Source organism: Trachypithecus francoisi, unplaced genomic scaffold (genome assembly GCF_009764315.1).
Source record: "Trachypithecus francoisi isolate TF-2019V2 unplaced genomic scaffold, Tfra_2.0 Lachesis_group8, whole genome shotgun sequence".
In the NCBI taxonomy this organism is placed as follows: domain Eukaryota; kingdom Metazoa; phylum Chordata; class Mammalia; order Primates; family Cercopithecidae; genus Trachypithecus; species Trachypithecus francoisi.
This window is the reverse complement of record NW_022681473.1, coordinates 32,217,458-32,237,153: the sequence shown is the minus strand read 5'-3', so window position 1 is coordinate 32,237,153 and position 19,696 is coordinate 32,217,458.

The following is a 19,696-nucleotide window of genomic DNA, read 5'->3' as shown; positions in this document are numbered from 1 at the left end:
GAAGGTTGCAGCATTGGCCTCTGAATCCCCCTTAAAAAGCAATGGTTTCAGCTCCATCATTCCCACTATTACACAATTCCATTACTGCTCCTTTCTTTACAAAAATATGTTTTGAATTATTCCACTACTGATTGTTGGTGAAAAGCTCTTTTATTACTTGCTAACAGCATTTGTTATTACCAAGAGTAGTGAGTCTGAAAGCCTTTGCTCTTCATCCATCCGAAGGTCAGCCCCACACAACACCGTGGGGTTGCCAAATCCCATCACATCAGCACCTGACTGCTCCTGTGAGCTTCACATATTTCTTAAAATCTGGCTTGGAGGCCTGCAGCCTGACCTCCTGCAGTGGAACCTCCTAGCGAGTTATCTCCAGGGCTGCTTGAGCAAAAGTTCAAGTTGCTAAAACAGGTGTAAAAGGTGAACTTTAACAACCGCCCTGTTAATTAGTCCTTTTACTTTCACCTAAACACAAGCCCTGCACTAGATCCCAGGAACCTTCTAAGGCGCACAATTTTTCTTAATTTTTTTTTGTTACGCTCCAAAATACACTGCCCTACCTCCCATCACTCCTTTTAGGATGAAGTTCTATATTCCTTTCCTATTGTGGCTGTAACAAATGGCTACAAATATAATGGCTTAAAATAACAAAACTGTATGCTCTCCTAGTTCTTCGTTTGTTTTTATTTGTTTTTTGTTTTGAGACAGAGTCTCACCCTGCTGCCCAGACTGGAGTGCAATGGCGTGATCTCGGTTCACTACAATCTCTGCCTCCAGGGTTCAAATGATTCTCCGGAGTCAGCCTCCCGAGCAGCTGGGATTACAGGCACCCTCCACCACGCCCAGCTAATTTTTGTATTTTGAGTAGAGACAGGGTTTCACCATGTTGGCCAGGCTGGTCTCAAACTCCTGACTTTGTGATCTGCCCGCCTCGGCCTCCCAAAGTTCTGGGATTGCAGGTGTGAACCATCGAGCCCGGCCTAGTCTCTCCTAGTTCTGAAAGACAGAAGTCTAAATTGAGTTTCATGAGGCTAAAATCAAAATGTCCACATGGCTGGTTCTTTCTGGAGGCTCTAGGGGAGCGTTTGTCCTGTGTCTCTCCGGCTTCTGGAGTCTCAGGCGTCCTTTGGTTTGTGGCCACAGCACTTCAGTCCCTGCTTCCTTTGTCACATTGCCTTCCCTTTCTATTGTCAAATCTCCGTCTCTCTCCCTCTTGTAAGGACACTTGGGATTATGTTTAATGTCTACCCAGATAATCCAGGATAATTTCTGCATCTCAAGATCTTTAACTTAATAGTATCTGCAAAATGTCTTTTGTCATATAAAATAACATTCACAGGTTCCAGGGATTAAGTTATGGACATCTCTGGTGGGAATGGGGATGTCACACACAATTGGCCTATCTTAGACCCTAAGTGCAAATTAATGCTATTGCTATTATTTTCTTCTATATAGTAAGTTTTCTTTTTAAACTTGGATGTTCAAAGAACACGATGCTTTATTAATGTAGCAATTCTCTAACAAAAAAATCTTCAGGAGTCTGTGGATCCTTACAAATGGATGGAACGCTAAATATTCAAAGGTTTTGATATTAAATCTAAAAAAATTTAATTCAATTTAAAAAAAATTTAATTCCCCTACTTCTCAGATTGTGGTTTCTAAATACCATTTTCCTCTAAAATGACCCAAACCTTCTTGGAGAAATAGCTGATTCTAGGTCCATGGTTGGAAATCCACAAGATGAGCCTGCAGCATCTTTCTGTGAAAGTTAGAATGCCTTCAAAGATGGTCTGAGGTGTCTTAAAAGGATCGAAGAGACAACTTGAAAAAGTTCCCACTGGCCAATAATCCCAATGGATACATCAAATATACATAAATTCGTGAGTTTAAACTGATATTTTATTTTATTTTATTGTGACAGAGTTTCACTCTTGTCACCTAGGCCGGAGTGCAATGGCATGATCTCAGCTCACTGCAACCTCTGCCTCCTAGGCTCAAGCAATTCTCCTGCCTCAGCCTCCCGAGTAGCTGGGATTACAGGGGTGCACCACCACATCCAGCTAATTTTGTATTTTTAGTAGAGACAGGGTTTCACCACGTTGGCTAGGCTGGTCTCAAACTCCTGACCTCAGGTGATCCGCCTGTCTCAGCCTCCCAAAGTGCTGGGATTCCAGGCATGAGGCACCGCACAGGCCTAAACTGCTATTTTAAAAAGACCTCCCTTGTTAGCTTTGAAGAATGCTGGGGAATCAATTTACTATTTAAAATTTGGTAGATAAAGGGAAAGAAACAAGAATTTATCCTGCTTTTCTTGTGCAAACTATATCCCAGAGTAATCAAATAGTTGATGAGAGCAAGTTTCTTTTTATAGAATTATTTCAGCTGATACATGATGAAGGAATTCTGGAATTAGAAACATCAAGCTAACCCCTAATTAATTAGAGGATTGTGCAACACCTAATGGATTAATGGATCTAGATAATGTTGATTTGTGGCTGCTAATATCACAAAAACTGAAATAACCAGGCATAGATGCCTCCTGGTAGAGATACAAACCCACAAACCATTACCTATAAAGCATCTCTCACACCTGTAATCCCACCATTTTGGGAGGCCGAGGCGGGTGGATCACAAAGTCAGGAGATCGAGACCATCCTGGCTAACACAGTGAAACCCGGTCTCTACTAAAAATACAAAAAATTAGCCGGGTGTGGTGGCGGGCACCTGTAGTCTCAGCTACTCAGGAGGTTGAGGCAGGAGAATCACTTGAATCCGGGAGGCGGAGGTTGCAGTGAGCTGAGATCGCACCATTGTACTCCAGCCTGGGCGACAGAGTGAGACTTCGTTTCAAAAAAAAAAAAAAAAAAAAAATCCCACCAAAATGAATCTAATCAAAACTCTAGACCTAATAACCATATATATACAGGAAATACAGGGGAGAAAAGAACATGTTAAACAATGCTATATAGGTACAGTTTATAACATTCATATGGGAAATACTCTACAGAACCAAATTGCAAGAAAAAAAAAGATGGAGGGGTAAATTTATAAATTAAAAGAGATTCAATGACCAATCACAAGGTTTAAATTCTAGTGCATCCTTGTTCAAATATATGTGAAAATTAAACAATAAGACAATCAAGGAAATTTGGACTCTGACCAGATAGTTGATGATGTTAAGGAATTGTGATTTATTTATTTAAGAGGGTTTTTTTTTTTTTTTTGGTTTTTTGTTTTGTTTTGTTTTGTTTCTGTTTTTGTTTTGTTTTGTTTTTTTCAGACAGAGTCTCACTGTGTCATCCAGGCTGGAGTGCAGTGCTTCTGTCTCTGATCACTGCAACCTTCACCTCCCAGGTTTAAGCGATTCTCGTGCCTCAGCCTCCCGAGTAGCTGGGATTAAAGGTGCATGCCACCACACCAAGCTAATCTTTTGTATTTTTAGTGGAGATGGGGTTTCACTATGTTGGCCAGGCTGGTCTGGAACTCCTGGCCTCAAGTGATCCTCCCACCTCAGCCTCCCAAAGTGCTGGGATTACAGGTGTGAGCCACCGAGCTTTGCCTTAAAAGACTTTTTTTTTTTTCTTTTTTTTTTGAGGCGGAGTCTCGCTCTGTTGCTCAGGCTGGAGTGCAGTGGTGCGATCTCCACGCACTGCAAACTCCAGCTCCCAGGTTCACATCAGTCTCCTGCCTCAGCCTCCCGAGTAGCTGGGACTACCGGCGCCCACCACCATGCCTGGGTAATTTTTTGGTATTTTTTAGTAGAGATGGGGTTTCACAGTGTTAACCAGGATGGTCTTGATCTCCTGACCTCATGATCCACCTGCCTCAGCCTCCCAAAGTGTTGGGATTACAGGCGTGAGGCACTGCGCCTGGCCAAAATACTATTTTTAAGGGCAGCTCTAGGTTCACAGCAAGATCCAAAAAAAGGTACAGAGATTTATTTCCCATTATCTCCCGCCATCTCCACACAATCACAGCCCACTCCATTATCAACACCTCCCACCAGAGTGGTACATTCCTTACAACTGATGAACCTACGTGGACACATCATAATCCCCCAAAGCCCCTAGTTGACTTCAGGGTTCACTCTTAGTATTGTAAATTCTATGGGTTTGCACTAATATATAAAGGCATATATCCACCATTATGGTATCATCCAGTGTATTGTCACTGCCTTAAACAGTCTGTGCTCTTCCTATTCATCCCCGCCCCACACCCATCCCAGACCCTGGCAACCACTGAGATTTTATTGTCTCCATTGTTTTGCCTTTTCCAGAATGTCATGTAGTTGGAATCACACAGTATGTAGAGCTTTCAGATTGGCTTCTTTCTCTTAGAAGTATGCATCAAAGTTTCCTCCACACCTATTCATAGCTTGATAGCTCATTTCTTTTTAGCACTGAATAATATTCCATTGTCTGCATGTGCCACAGCTTATCTGTTCACTTACTGAAGAAAATCCTGGTTGCTTCCAAGTCTTGGCAGTATGAATAAAGTTGATATAAACACTTGTGTGCAGGCTTTTGTGTTTTCAGTTCATTTGGATAAATATGAAGGAACACAACTGCCGAATCATGTGACAAGAATATGTTTGGTTTCTTAAGACACTACCAAACTGTCTTCCAAAGTAGCTGTAGCAATTTGTAATGGTATGAAGAGTTCTGTTGCTCCACATCCTGGCCAACATTGGGTGTTATCAGTGTTCTGGGTCATTCTAATAGTTTAGTAGTGGAATCTCCTTACCGTTTTTTGTTTGTTTGTTTTGTTTTCCTTTCTTGAGACAGAGTCTCACTGTGTTACCAGGTTGGAGTGCAGTGGTGCAATCTTGGCTCACTGCAACCTCTGCTTCCTGGGTTCAAGTGATTCTCCTGCCTCAGCCTCCCCAGCAGCTGGGACTATAGGTGTGCACCACCACGGCCAGCTAATTTTTGTATTTTTTAAAAGAGACGAGATTTCACCATGTTGGCCAGGATGGTCTCGATCTCTTGATCTCATGATCCACCTGCCTCAGCCTCCCAAAGTGCTGGGATTACAGGTGTGAGCCACTGCGCCCGGCCTTTCCTCACTGTTTTAATTTTTATTTCCCTAAGGACATATGATGGGGAGCATCTTTCCACATGCTTACTTGCCACTTTCTCTAGTGAGGAATCTGTTAAGGTCTTTGGTCCATTTTTTAATAGAGTCTTTTTGTTTTCTTATTGTTAAGTTTTATAATTAAATTTTTAGATGTGGTAAGTTAAAAAAAAGAAGTCCTTCTCATTGAGAGCCACCTACATAAATATTTATAGACAAATAATATAGTGTTTGGGATTTGCTTCAGAATAATCTGGGTTGGAGTGAGGACCAATGCATGAAACAAAATTGGTCATTAGTTAATAACTTGTGAAATACTATTATTTTCACTTCGGGGAATCTTGCTTTAACTCTTGGCTTAAACCTAATAGCAACAATGTTACCAAACACAGATCATTCAGGGCATTTGTTTTAAGTTATACACAGTCAAACATCATTAGCTGCAGCGCATTAGTAATCCAAAATTCCCCATGAACTTGTTAGCAGGCAACATAAGATTCCAAGTTCAGGTGTTGGGGCACCAACTAGCTCTTCCATGTACCTTACATTTTATATGAATTTCACTTGAATGTCCCATTGTGTTTCGTCATATGTTAGGACTAAACACAAGATTTAAACATGTAATAAATCTTAATCAAGTTCATAGATTGCTCTTATTACCTGTTCTCAAATGTATTGATAATAGTCGAGGTTATAAATCTCAGATTGGTTTCTCCCCTACTGTGCCTTGACATTGGAAAGAAAATTACAAGCAAAATTCAGATCATCTCCTAATGTAAACTTTTATTAAGAAGAAAGGATATGGCCGGGCACAGTGGCTCATGCCTGTAATTCTAGCACTTTGGGAGGCCGAGGTGGGGGTGGATCGCCTGAGGTCAGGAGTTCAAGACCAGCCTGGCCAACATGGTGAAACCCTGTCTCTGCTAAAAACACAAAAATTAACCTGGCATGGTGGCATGTGACTGTAATCCCAGCTACTCCAGAGGCTGAGGCAAGAGAATCACTTGAACTGGAGGGGCAGAGGTTGCAGTGAGCTGAGATCGCGACACTTCACTCCAGCCTGGGCATAAGAGCGAAACTCTGTCTCAAAAAAAACAAAAACAAAACAAAACAAAACAAAAAGGCCGGGCGCGGTGGCTCACGCCTATAATCCCAGGACTTTGTGCTGGGCGGATCATGAGATCAAGAGATCGAGACCATCCTGGCTAACATGGTGAAACCCCATGTCTACTAAAAATACAAAAATTAGCCAGGCATAGTGGCGGGTGCTTGTTGTCCCAGCACTTTGGGAGGCCGAGGTGGGCGGATCGCGAGGTCAGGGCGTCGAGACCATCCTGGCCAACACGGTAAAACCCCATCTCTACTAAAAATACAAAAAATTAGCCGGGCGAGGTGGTGGGCGCCTGTAGTCCCAGCTACTCGGGAGGCTGAGGCAGAAGAATGGCATGAACCTAGGGGGCGGAGCTTGCAGTGAGCTGAGATCGTGCCACTGCACTCCAGCCTGGGTGACAGAGCAAGACTCATCTCAAAAAAAAAAAAAAAAAAAGGAAGGAAGGAAGGAAAGATTAAAAAATTAAAAATGTTCAAAACAAAACAATAACATGCTTATTAAGTATAAAGATCTTCCAACTAAAGAGTTAGCTGTCTCTCAAGAGTCACGCCATTCTCTCAGTAAACCAGACTCAACATCTTGCAGTCATCATTGATGTATCTTGTGTGCTATTTTGGTTAAATATTTTTTAAGTGGTTACTATTTGCAGGCACTGATGATACAGAGGGAATAAACACACTCTTGTCGGTGAAGGAGTAAGCCTAGTGGGCGAGAGAGATGGATGAACAAAACTAGCTGGCACTCATATGACTCAAATGCTTATGGGGAGATGTTGATCAAAGGGTAGAGACTTTCAATTATAAGACAAACAAATTTGGCTGGGTGCTGTGACACACATCTGTAATCCCAGCACTTTGGGAGGCTGAGGTGGAAGGATTACTTGAGGCACGGAATTCACACCAGCCTGGCCAATGTAGCAAGACCCTGTCTCTACAGAAAATTTAAAAATTAGCTGGGTGTGGTGGCACGTGCCTGTGGTCCTAGCTACTCAGGAGGCTGAGGCAGGAGGATCACTTGAGTCCAGCAGTTAGAGGTTACAGTGAGTGGTGATCACATCGCTGCACTCTAGCCTGTTATCTAGCCTAGATAACAGAGTGAGACCTTGTCTCAAAAAAAAAGAAAAGGAAAAAAGATGAACAAGCTCTGGGGATATAATGTACAACATGGGTGGCAATGGATGTGTACAGCATGGGCAGCTCTATCCCAATGCAGGATTTATTTTCAAACATCGAGGGTTCTGCCACTTTTTTTTTTTTTTTTTTTGAGATGGAGTCTTGCTCTGTCACCCAGGTTGGAGTGCAGTGGCACAATCTTGGCGTACTGCAACCTCTGCCTCCTGGGTTCAAGTGATTCTCCTGCCTCAGCCTCCTGAGTAGCTGGGATTACAGGTGCCCGCCACCACGCCTGGCTAATTTTTGTATTTTTAGTGGAGATGGGGTTTCACCACGTTGGTCAGACTGGTCTTGAACTCTTGACCTCATGATCTGCTGGCATCAGGATCCCAAAATGCTGGGATGACAGGTGTGAGCTACCGTGCCCAGCCGGTTCTGCCACTTTTACAAAGATATACACTTTGTCATAATCTATAAAGGAATGTACAAATGTACATACAATGGAAAATGTAATAATAGTACACGTATGGAATTACTTGAGATAGTAGGGGATAGAAAGATATTATTCAAAAGATATTATTACTCAAACTTGACTTCAAAAAGAAGCCTAAGACATAATTTAATGGGGAGTAACTAATTAGTGTAGGCTTTATTTTGGGGATGATGAAAATGTTCTAAAACATAGTGGTGTTCTTTGCACAACTCTGTGAATATATTAAAAACATTGAATTGTAAAAAAAAAAAAAAAAAGACAAAATTTAATATGCCTAGGATCTGTTTATACCCAACAAATATCAGAGAAGAAAAGCACTTGGTAGACTGAGCCAAGGTGTTTCTGTAATGAGGCTTACTCAGGTTTGTAACCAAGAAACTCACGATTTTGAAAATATCAAAATGTCATTATTTGTTTATAAAGCATTGCTTTTGGAAAAAAAAAATGGATTGCATCATGCAACCAGTTATAAAGTTTTCTACCTGGTAAAATGTCTCCTGTTTTCTCCTCCCACTCTGCCTCATCTAAGGGAGTGGAGCAATAGAGGTGTTTTCAGCAAATCATCATCACCTAATTAGGGCAAATTACGTGACTTCCATTTCTTCTTTCCTTCCTTCCTTCCTTCCTTCCTTCCTTCCTTCTTCCTTCCTCTTTCTTTCTTTCATTTCTTTCCTTCTTTCTTCTCTTTCTCTCTCTCCCTTTCTTTATCTCTCTCTCTCTCTTTCTTTTTTGAAACGGAGTTTCACTCTGTCACCCAGGCTGGAGTGCATTGGTATGATCTCGGCTCACTACATCCTCTGCCCCAGGGCTCAAGTGATTCTCCTGCCTCGGCCTTCCAAGCAGCTGGGATTACAGGCATGTGCTAACACACCTGGCTAACTTTTTGTATTTTTAGTAGAGACAGGGTTTCACCATGTTGGCCAGGCTAGTCTCAAACTCTTGACCTCAAGTGATCTGCCCGCCTTGGTCTCCCAAATTGCTGGGATTACAGGCGTGAACTACCGCAGCCAGTCGACTTCTTTTTTTTTTTTTTTTTTTTTTGAGACAGAGTTTCACTCTGTTGCCCAGGCTGGAGTGCGGTGGTGCAATCGCAGCTCACCACAACCTCTGCCTCCCGGGTTCAAGCGATTCTCCTGCCTCAGCCTCCCTAGTAGCTGGGACTACAGGCACACGCCGCCATGCCTGACTAATTGTTGTATTTTTAGTAGAGACGGGGTTTCATTATGTTGGCCAGGCTGGTCTCAAACTCCTGACCTCAAGTGATCTGCCCGCCTTGGCCTTCCAAAGTGTTGGGATTACAGGCGTGAGCCACCACGCCCAGCCAGGGCTTCACTTTCTTTTAGGGAGTCCAAATGCCCCCAATCTCCATCCCTCTCTAGCTTCTTCCTCTTGCATTGGATCATATTGTCATGTACCTGGTACTTCTTTGAGTGGGTATGTTTTCCTTTCCTTGAGGTACTGCATCTCTCCAGACTATAATCTCCCCCAAGGGTGGTTTTCTCTCATTTCTGTAAAACTTCCTTAGCTCTTTGTACAGTGGAGTGATGAAATAGGCATTTAATAAATTAAAGTATCATTGGGTTTGATTCTTCTAGGGAGATAGGAATGGGGTCATTCCTCTGCTTCTCTCCTTGATTCTGTGGGCTTCTCTAAAACAACATTCCCAAACACAGCACAGCTGAAATAACAACAGCACCAGCTTGCAGTTTTACAGTACCACATACTTTTCAAAGTGTTTGCACATCTCTTATCTCATTTATTTCTCACCAAAGTCCTAGGAGGTAAGCAGAGCAGATACGGTTCTTCTTCTTTGATAGATGGTAAAACAGAGGAAGAGAGAGGTTAAGTGACTTGTCCAGTCTCTCACCACTCCAGTACATCTGCCAGAATTATCTTCCTCAAAATGAATATAAACATGTCATTCTACTGCATAAAATCATCAACAGGATTCTGGCTGTCTACAGGGTAAAGTGCAAACTCCTTAGCGGGACATGTGAGTCCCTCCGCATCCTGGCCCCTGATCCTCTCCAGTTTCATCTTCCATGACTTCACACAGCCTTCCACACTCTCCCAGCCTCACAGAGCTCCCACCAGCACCCCTGCATCATCAACTCTCAAGACTGCATGCTTTTGGACACGTGGCTTCTTCCTCTGCCTGGAACACCCTTTTGGGTTTAAAACTCCCACTACCACCTTCCGAACTAAGAAATTCCTGCTGAGTCCCCTACAGGTAGTAAATGAAACCTCCTTTACATTCTCCATTCAGACCTCCCCTCTGCTGGCTAAGCTGGCCCTTAATTGCAACTCCTACTTTGATGCTTCCCCTGGCCCTGTTCTAGTTTTTTCTCCCATAGAAATTACTGTCTTCTCACATACTATAAGATTTGCTGGCCGGGCGCGGTGGCTCAAGCCTGTAATCCCAGCACTTTGGGAGGCCGAGACGGGCGGATCACGAGGTCAGGAGATCGAGACCATCCTGGCTAACACGGTGAAACCCCGTCTCTACTAAAAATACAAAAACTAGCCGGGCGAGGTGGCGGGCGCCTGTAGTCCCAGCTACTCGGGAGGCTGAGGCAGGAGAATGGCGTAAACCCGGGAGGCGGAGCTTGCAGTGAGCTGAGATCTGGCCACTGCACTCCAGTCCGGGCGACAGAGCGAGACTCCGCCTCAAAAAAAAAAAAAAAAAAAAAAAAGATTTGCTTATTTTGTAAGTTTTCTTGTCTGTGTTCCTCTGCTACAATGGGAACCCCACAAATAATGCAGGGCCCTTTGCTGGTCTTGCCCACTGCTGTATCAAAAGCATCTGGAATGGTATCTGACCCATAAGGCATGTATAGTACATTCCAAAACCATTCATTAAGGAACTGCTGCTCTGACACTGATGCTACACTGGTGGAATACAGTCCCTTTGGTCCAGGAGAGAGAGAAGTGAATGAAATCATTGCAATACACAGGGTAAAGGCAGGACAGAGGCACGCACGCTGGTGATGGGAACCCAGCTAAGGAGCAGCCCAGGAGACAGGGGCTGGGGGCAGGGTGTAGATGAAAGCAGCAGTCAGGAAACACTTAGGCTTCATCCAGGGGGCCATATGTGAAGAGAGGCTTGACAACCATATATAAGTCAACCAACTTCAGAAGGAATGGGGAGAATCTTTGCATTTGAGGAATTACAAGTAATTTTTAATAGTATAATTAGGTTGTATATGGGAGTAGGAGATAAAACCAAAGAAGTGACATGTTTTTATCATTAAGGAAAAGGGAAACAAAACTTCTAAGCAAGAAGGACTGTGTGTGTGTTCGCCTCAGATTCAAATGTAATTGTGTTGTTTCTACCTCCAAAACAACTATGCTTTACAATACACTTTCTCTGTAATGAAAAACTGCCAGATATTGGGAGGCCGAGGTGGGTGGATCACCTGAGGTCAGGAGTTTGAGACCAGCCTGGCCAACACGATGAAACCCCATCTCTACTAAAAATACAAAAATTAGCCAGGCGTGGAGGTGGGCGCCTGTAATCCCAGTTACTCCGGAGGCTGAGGCAGGAGAATCGCTTGAACCCAGGAGGTGGAGGTTGCAGTGAGCCGAGATTGTACCACTGCACTCCAGTCTGGGCAACAAGAGTAAAACTCCATCTCAAAAAAAAAGAAAGAAAGAAAAGAAAAGAAAAGGAAGGAAGGAAGGAAGGGAAGGAGAGAAAGAAAAACTGCCAGATAAGATTAAAGATTAATTCCGATTTTAATAGTTTAGAGAGGAAAACTGTCTGGATAGGGGCATTTCATCTTGATCCCTGGAGACTTTAGAAGAAAATCCTAGAGCGTGTATCCTGAAATATTAATCCTGCTCATTCAGGGAGCTTCTGGATCAGCAGAAATTTGATATATTTTGCCTTATTAGGCCCCTTCTTTTGCCCTTTTTAGTTTGAAAAGAGCTTTCATAGCTAGAGATCTACTGAGTTAGAGATGAATTGTGGTATGTGGCTTGATTTCAAGAAGGTAATATTTTTATTCTTTGATTGGCCCAATATTTTTAAGCCATCTCATGAATATCAAGCACTGTGCTAGGCCCCTTGCTATAAGGGTGAATAACACAGGGGCACTGCTGTTAAGGGCTCATAGACTGGTAGGGAGAGGCATGCTGTAGAGATCAATGCAGAGGGCAGATAAAACAGGGAGTGCTTCATTCCTCTGGGGAGAGGGAGAGAGGGAAGTGGGCATACAAGGTGTTTTAGAGGAGCATGCTTAATCTGAGTCTTGAAAGTTAGTGTGCATTCATCAGTGGACATTGGACAGTGAATGTCACGGTAAAGAGAGAAGTGCAAGCAAAGGCTTGAGGATCTGAAACAGGCTGCTGTGTTCGGGGAAGTACAAACAGTTCAATGTGTATGTGTGTGTTTGTGTGTGTGTAGGCACTGAGGCATGTGAGTGCTGTATACGCTACGTTAAGGAGTTGGGATTGTATTCAATAGGCCAGTGTTTCTCAAATTGAAATCCAAGAAACACCTGCATCAGACTCTTTTAGAGCTGCCTCCTTAAAATACAAATCCTGGCCAGGCAGGATGGCTCACACCTGTAATCCCAGCACTTTGGGAGGCCAAGGCGGGTGGATCACCTGAGGTTGGGAGTTCGAGACCAGCCTGGCCAACATGGCAAAACCCTGTCTCTACTAAAAATACAAAAAGTAGCCGGGCATGGTGGTGCATGCCTGTAATTCCAGCTACTGGGGGGGCTGAAGCAGGAGGACCGCTTGAACCTGGGAAGCAGAGGTTGCAGTGAGCCGAGATCGTGCCACTGCACTTTAGCCTGGGGAACAGAACATAGTGAGACTCCATCTCAAAAAAAAAAAAAAATCCCTGGCTGGTCACGGTGGCTCATGCCTGTAATCCCGCACTTTGAGAGGCCAAGGAGGGCAGATCGCTTGGGTCTAGGAATTTGAGACCAGCCTGGACAACGTAGTGAGACTCCATCTCTACGGAACTTTTTTTTTTTAATTAGCTGGGCATGGTGGCACAAGCCTGTAGTACAAGCTACTCAGGAGCTGAGGGAGGAGGGTAGCTAGAGGCCAGGAGGTTGAGGCTGCAGTGAGCCATGAGTGCACCACCGCACTCCAGCCTGAGCAACAGAGTAAGATCCCGTTTCAAAAAAATTTGCAGATAGCCAGCCGGGCACGGTGGCTCACGCCTGTAATCCCAGCACTTTGGGAGGCTGAGGCAGGCAGATCATGAGGTCAGAATATCGAGATCATCCTGGCTAACACAGTGAAACCCCATCTCTACTAAAAAAAAAAATACAAAAAATTAGCCCAGCGTGGTGGTGGACGCCTGTAGTCCCAGTTATTCGGGAGGCTGAGGCAGGAGAATGGAGTAAACCTGGGAGGCAGAGCTTGCAGTGAGCCAAGATCGTGCCTGGGCCACACAGGGAGAGTCCGTCTTGGGGAAAAAAAAAAAGTTCCAGGTAACCAAAAAATATGAGAAAAAATCCATGATACCACACCTGTCAGCTATTCAACATCAATAGGTCCTTATTCTATAAACTTTTTTTTTTTTGAGACAGAGTCTTACTCTGTTGCTCAAGTTGGAGTATAATGGAGCAATCTCAGCTCACTACAACCCCCACCTCCCAGGTTCAAATGATTATCCTGCCTCTCAGCCTCCCGAGTAGCTGGCATTACAAGTGGCTGCCATCACGCCTGGCTAATTTTTGTATTTTTAGTACAGACGGATTTCACCATGTTGGCTAGTCTGGTCTCGAACTCCTGACCTCAAGTGATACACCTGCCTCGGCCTCCCAAGTGCTGGGATTACAGGAATGAGCCACCGCGCCACCGCACCTGGCCCTCTATACTTAAACCTTTTTTTTTTTTTTTTTTTTTGAGACAGAGTCTTGCTCTGTCGCCAGTCTGGAGTGCAGTGGCACGATCTCAGCTCACTGCAACCTCCGACTTCCTGGTTCAAGTGATTCTCCTGCCTCAGCCTCTCAAGTAGCTGGGATCTCAGGCATGCACCACCACGCCCAGCTAATTTTTGTATTTTTAATAGAGATGGAGTTTCACCATGTTGGCCAGGATGGTCTCAATTTCCTCACCTTGTGATCCGCCTGCCTCGGCCTCCCAAAGTGCTGGGATTACAGGCGTAAGCAACTGCACCTGACCTATACTTAAACTTAATAACAACACAAGAACAATCACAAGAAAATTCTCCCATCTAACATAATGCAAGTATGCCTCATACAAATAAAACACACTCACTCTCTGTCTAAAAGAGAGACAATCTTTAAAAAAAAACTCATCCAAATATTGCATCTAGCTCATAATCTTAGTGAACAATGCGCAGATTCAGATATGTTTCCTCAGGGCATAGTGAACTTAATGCTAAAAGATAAAGTAACTGTCTCCAACACACTGACTGGATAAGAGAAGGAGCAGGAAGGAGTCACAGCTTCAAGTGAGAACAAGACACTGGGAAACGCATGGCAGTCGCAGCAAATCTCAAACCATGGCTTCTGGCAGAGAGAATGAGGAATCCTTGCCTTGGTGGTGATGAGATCTTGGTTAGTATATTAGGCTGTTTTTGCATTGCTATAAAGGAATACCTGAGATGGGGTATTTCTAAAGAACACAGGTTGAACTGGTTCACAGTTCTGCAGGCTGTACAGACATGGCACTAACATGTGCTCTGCTTCTGGTGAGGGCCTCAGGAAGCCTTCGATCATGGCGGAAGGTGCAGTGGGAGCAGGCATGTCACACGGTGAGAGCAAGAACAAGAGAGAGGGAAAAGGGGCAAGTCTCACGCTTTTACACAACCAGATCTCTTGTAATGGAGCAAGAACTCAGTGATCACCAAGGGGATGGTGCTAAACCATTCACGAGGGATCCACCCCATGATTCAGTCACCTCCCACCAGGCCCCACCTCCAACACTGGGGAATACATTTCAACATGAGATTTGTAGCAGACAAAGATCCAAACCCTATCAGTTAGCATGTCTGGTAGCCCCTGGTTCTGCCCTCTGAAGGAATCCTCAGAGTTCATTATTATCCATGACCTCATCTGAGAAGAGCTTTGGAAAGGATGCCTTTCCCAGGGGTGTCACAGAGCCTTCACAGCCTACTTCTAATTAGTGTGAGTTTAGGGGCCTGGCATGGCCTTAGGTGTTGAAAAACCAAAGGCTGTTGCCCAACAAATCTGGAGTTTATTTGCTAATATGCTGCAGGGAGACAGTTTTCCACGGGTCTCTTGTATCTCTACGTATCTTGATATCAGAATCACTATTTTTTGTTTCAGACTATGTTTTCAAGGATGTTTGTAGAGTATATAGTCTAGGATGATAGAGATGTTTTCATACCGAGCAAAGGGCAGGCAAGCTTATTGTTCATCATAAAATATTTGGGTTCCCTAAGCTTGTGGCTCCTTATCTGTAATGCTGCCTACAGTGTGTGTGGACACATGTCTGGGCACATCCACATAGCCTCCCATGGGACTTGGGGATTAGGGAAACTGATGCAATGTACTGTTGTGCTCTGTTGCTTACTCTGCTGTAATAAAACCCTTTGTCTCTGATACATAGACCTTTTGTCCTCTACCAACACCCATGAAAAATCAGCCGGCCAGGAGGATCACGAGGTCAGGAGATCAAGACCATCCTGGCTAACATGGTGAAACCCCGTCTCTACTAAAAATACAAAAATTAGCTGGGTGTGGTGGCGGGTGCCTGTAGTCCCAGTGACTCGGGAGGCTGAAGCAGGAGAATGGCGTGAACCTGGGAGGCGGAGCTTGTAGTGAGTGGAGATCATACCACCGCACTCCAGCCTGGGCGTCAAAGAAAAATCAGCCTCGGCGGGACATGGTGGCTCACGCCTGTAATCCCAGCACTTTGGGAGGCTGAGGCGGGCAGATTGGGAGGTCAAGAGATCGAGACCATCCTGGCCAACATAGTGAAACCCCATCTCTACTAAAAATACAAAAATTAGCTGGATGTGGTGGTGGGTGCCTATAATTCCAGCTACTCGGGAGGCTGAGGCAGGAGAATGGCTTGAATCCAGGAGGCAGAGGTTGCAGTGAGCCAAGATCACACCACTGCACTCCAGCCCGGTGACAGAGTAAGACTCCGTCTCAAAAAAAAAAAAAAAAGAAAGAACAGAAAAGAAAAATCAGCCTGGTGCAGTGGCTCATGCCTGTAATCCCAGCACCTTGGGAGGCCAAGGTGGCAGATCATCTGATGTCAGGAGTACCAGACCAATGTGGCCAACATGGTGAAACCCCATCTCTACTAAAAATACAAAAATTATCTGGGCGTGGTGGCACACACCTGTAATCCCAGCTACTCGGGAGGCTGAGGCAGGAGATCACTTGAACCAGGGAGGTTGCAGTGAGTCAAGATCGTGCCACTGCACTCCAGCCTGGGCAAGAGAGTGAGACTCTGTCTCAAAAAAAAAAAAAAGTGCAAAGCTTCCTGTAAGCTTCACACAGTACTAGCCATGGGCAAAGATCTTTCCTAGAGTCTTTATGTCTTTTCTTCCACCTACCAGACAACGTGTTCTGCATTCCTCTTGCCTTAGATTAACAATTTTGGAGGCAATTTGAAACCATCGGCCCTGGTGGGAAAGGATGTTTAATCTAATTGTTATTAGTAGGTTGAGATGTATTCTGGCTGAGAACTCCTACAAGGAGATTCTTTAGAAAGGCCTGAAGCCTGTTTTTATCCACTTGCTGCAGCTAGCCTTGCCAATTTCAGGCAGGGGCCATAAACTGGCATTTCAACCCGCAGGGCTCTAGAGCAAGGAGTTCTCAGTCAGTTGAGATTGGAGGCTCTAGGCAGAGAGTGGCTCTCACCCTAGCATATTATTAACCATCTCTTCTTACAAAGTAGCTTTTTACCCCTCTCCTTTGGGACTTTGCTGGAAGTGGCAAGAATATTATTCTGGCAAGAAGTAACCAGGATCTGTCAACATAAATTATATCTACTTTTCCCCCTAACAGCAACATAAAACATCATGGTTTATGTTCCAAGAAACAAAAGGAGACAGGTTTCCATGAAGAATGTTTTGATGTCATATAACAAGGCTCCTTCTAGCCGGTGAAATCCTTGTGCTCATTGTCAAAGCCTGACTTCTTTCACTAAACCAGTGCCAAATTATAGGTTCTATTACTTAAAGCACTGCACTTCTGGTGCCAAATCTGTTGTCCATAACAAAACAAAATTGACATATAGTGGCTTAGGCAAATAAGGTGTACTTTCCTTACAAAACGAGAAATCTAGAGGTAAATTCCGCAAGGCTGAAAAGGCAGTTCTGTAATGAACAAACCCAGGTTCCTTGTAGCTTTCTAGGTGATCCTTTAGCATGTGGAATGCAGCCTTCTCAGCGTGTTACCACCAGGCTGCAAAATGGCTGCCCCACCTCCAGCTCCACCTCTACATCTAAGGTAGGAAGAAGGGGAAAGGCAAAAGGGTAAGGCCTCCTCTAAGTATACCTCAGTTTAAAAGCTTAGCCAGGCGTGGTGGCTTACGCCTGTAATCCCAGCACTTTGGGAGGCCGAGGCAGGGGGATTACCTGAGGTCAGGAGTCCAAGACCAGCCTGGCCAACATGATGAAACGCTTTTCTACTAAAAATACAAAAATTAGCCGGGAATGGTGGCGGGGCCTGTAATCCCAGCTACTCTAAGGCTGAGGCAGGAGAATCACTTGAACCTGGGAAGAGGAGGCTGCAGTGAGCTGAGATCGCACCACTGCACTCTAGCCTGGGTGATGGGAGTGAGACCCTGTCTCTACAACAACAAAAAAAGAGAAAAACTTTTATATGATAGCCATTCTTGCTATTGTCTTTTTTATGAAGTGGTATCTCACTGTGATTTTCATTTGCCTTTCCCCGATGGCTAATGAATGTTCTTTTTTTTTTTTAAACCCGAATGATGAGTACTTGTGTATGTTCACTGTGATAACTCACCAAAGGGTACGCTTATTATAATTTGTGCATCTGAATATAGTTATACTTCAATACAAAAGTTTATTTTTATTTTTATTTATTTATTTTATTTTATTTTATTTTTGAGACGGAGTCTCGCTCTGTCACCTGGGCTGCAGTGCAGTGGCCGGATCTCAGCTCACTGCAAGCTCCACCTCCCAGGTTTACGCCATTCTCCTGCCTCAGCCTCCCGAGTAGCTGGGACTACAGGCGCCCGCCACCTCGCCCGGCTAGCTTTTTGTATTTTTTAGTAGAGACAGGGTTTCACCGTGTTAGCCAGGATGGTCTCGATCTCCTGACCTCGTGATCCGCCCGTCTCGGCCTCCCAAAGTGCTGGGATTACAGGCTTGAGCCGCCGCGCCCGGCCAAGTTTATTTTTAAATTACATGTTTTACATCAAGAAGTCTTACATTCTATTTTTAAAGTGAAATCACCGAAAAGGAAAGAGACAACAGCAGCAGCTGTTAAATGAGACAGACCTGAACAGGAATTGCTGGCCAATGCTCTGCATCTCTTAGTAGCAGAGGTGCCTTACTCCTCTGAGCCTCTATTGCTTCATCTTCTCTCTCTCTCTCACACACACACACACACACACATACACACCCCAAAACAACATTAGCTGGGCGCGGTGGCTCGCACCTGTAATCCCAGCACTTTGGGAGGCTGAGGCTGGTGAATCACTTGAGTTCAGGAGTTCGAGACCAGCTTGGCCACCATGGTGAAACCCTGTCTCTGTTAAAAATATGAAAATTAGCTGTGCGTGGTGGCACAGAATCCCAGCTACTTGGGAGGCTGAGGCAGGAGAATCACTTGAACCGGGAGGTAGAGTGAGCTGGGACTGCACCACTGCACTCCAGCCTAGGTGACAGAGACTTCGTCTCAACAACAACAACAACAAACACTCACAGGGTTGTGGTTAGTGTGGCACCTACAGGAACTCAAAATAATAAGAGTTTTTTCCCAAAAACTTAAAAATTATTAGCTCATAAAATTACTCTTGCATTCGCATTATTTGCAGTTGCTAAACCTTTTCCCTAGCGCATTAAGTTTCCTACTCTGGTATAGACAAGCCTTGCTAAAATCATTTGAAAAGCATGAATGATGAATATGTCTTCCTTGGAATCAACAAATTTATGCATGTTTCAATAAATGCCTATATCATTTGAAGTGAGGAGGTTAACCTTATGAATTTTCTCTTAATACAAAGACTAATGTGAAGATGAATGCTTTCTAATGGTCAAAGTGTTTTGAGATTTATGGTGCTGCATGAGTTCTACTGCTGGATCTACTGCTCAGGTGCAATATATTTCAGTAAGTCACCAATCAACTGACTTAAATATCCTTTGTTTCACCTATAAAGTCAGTACAATCACATTTGCATCGCTAGTATACAATTTAATTATTAGCTATAAATCTCTGAGATCCTAAGATGGTAGCTTTGTAAATTCAGTGTGACACTGCAACAGCACTAAGAGAGATTTCAAGATTCCCACCATCAGTATGCATTATACAAATTTGTTAACTTGCCCTAACATAAATCTTTTATTTACAAAATTATGACTTTAGACTTCAAACTTTTCTCTCTGTGTCAATCAAGATTAGTTTTGCCTGTATAGAAGAAAAAAACAATATAATAATGCACTAAACAATATGGAGGTTTATTAAATTCATGGGTAGGCCGTCATGGGCTGGCATCACACTCTCCTAATGTCGTCAGGGATATGGGCTCCTTCCATGTTTCCTCTCCACCACGTGGCCTCCACCAAGGCCAAGTCTTAGTTTTAGTTTGGTTGCTGTAGCACCCACCATCAAGTCCATGTTTTAGGCAGGAAAAAAAAAAAAAAATAGTGGGAGGTGGCAGGGGGGCAAGGGCAAAAGAGTCAGTTTCTAGAAACTGCTCTCAAAATTTCCATCCACATCTCACCAGCTACACCTAGGTATAAGAAGGCTGATC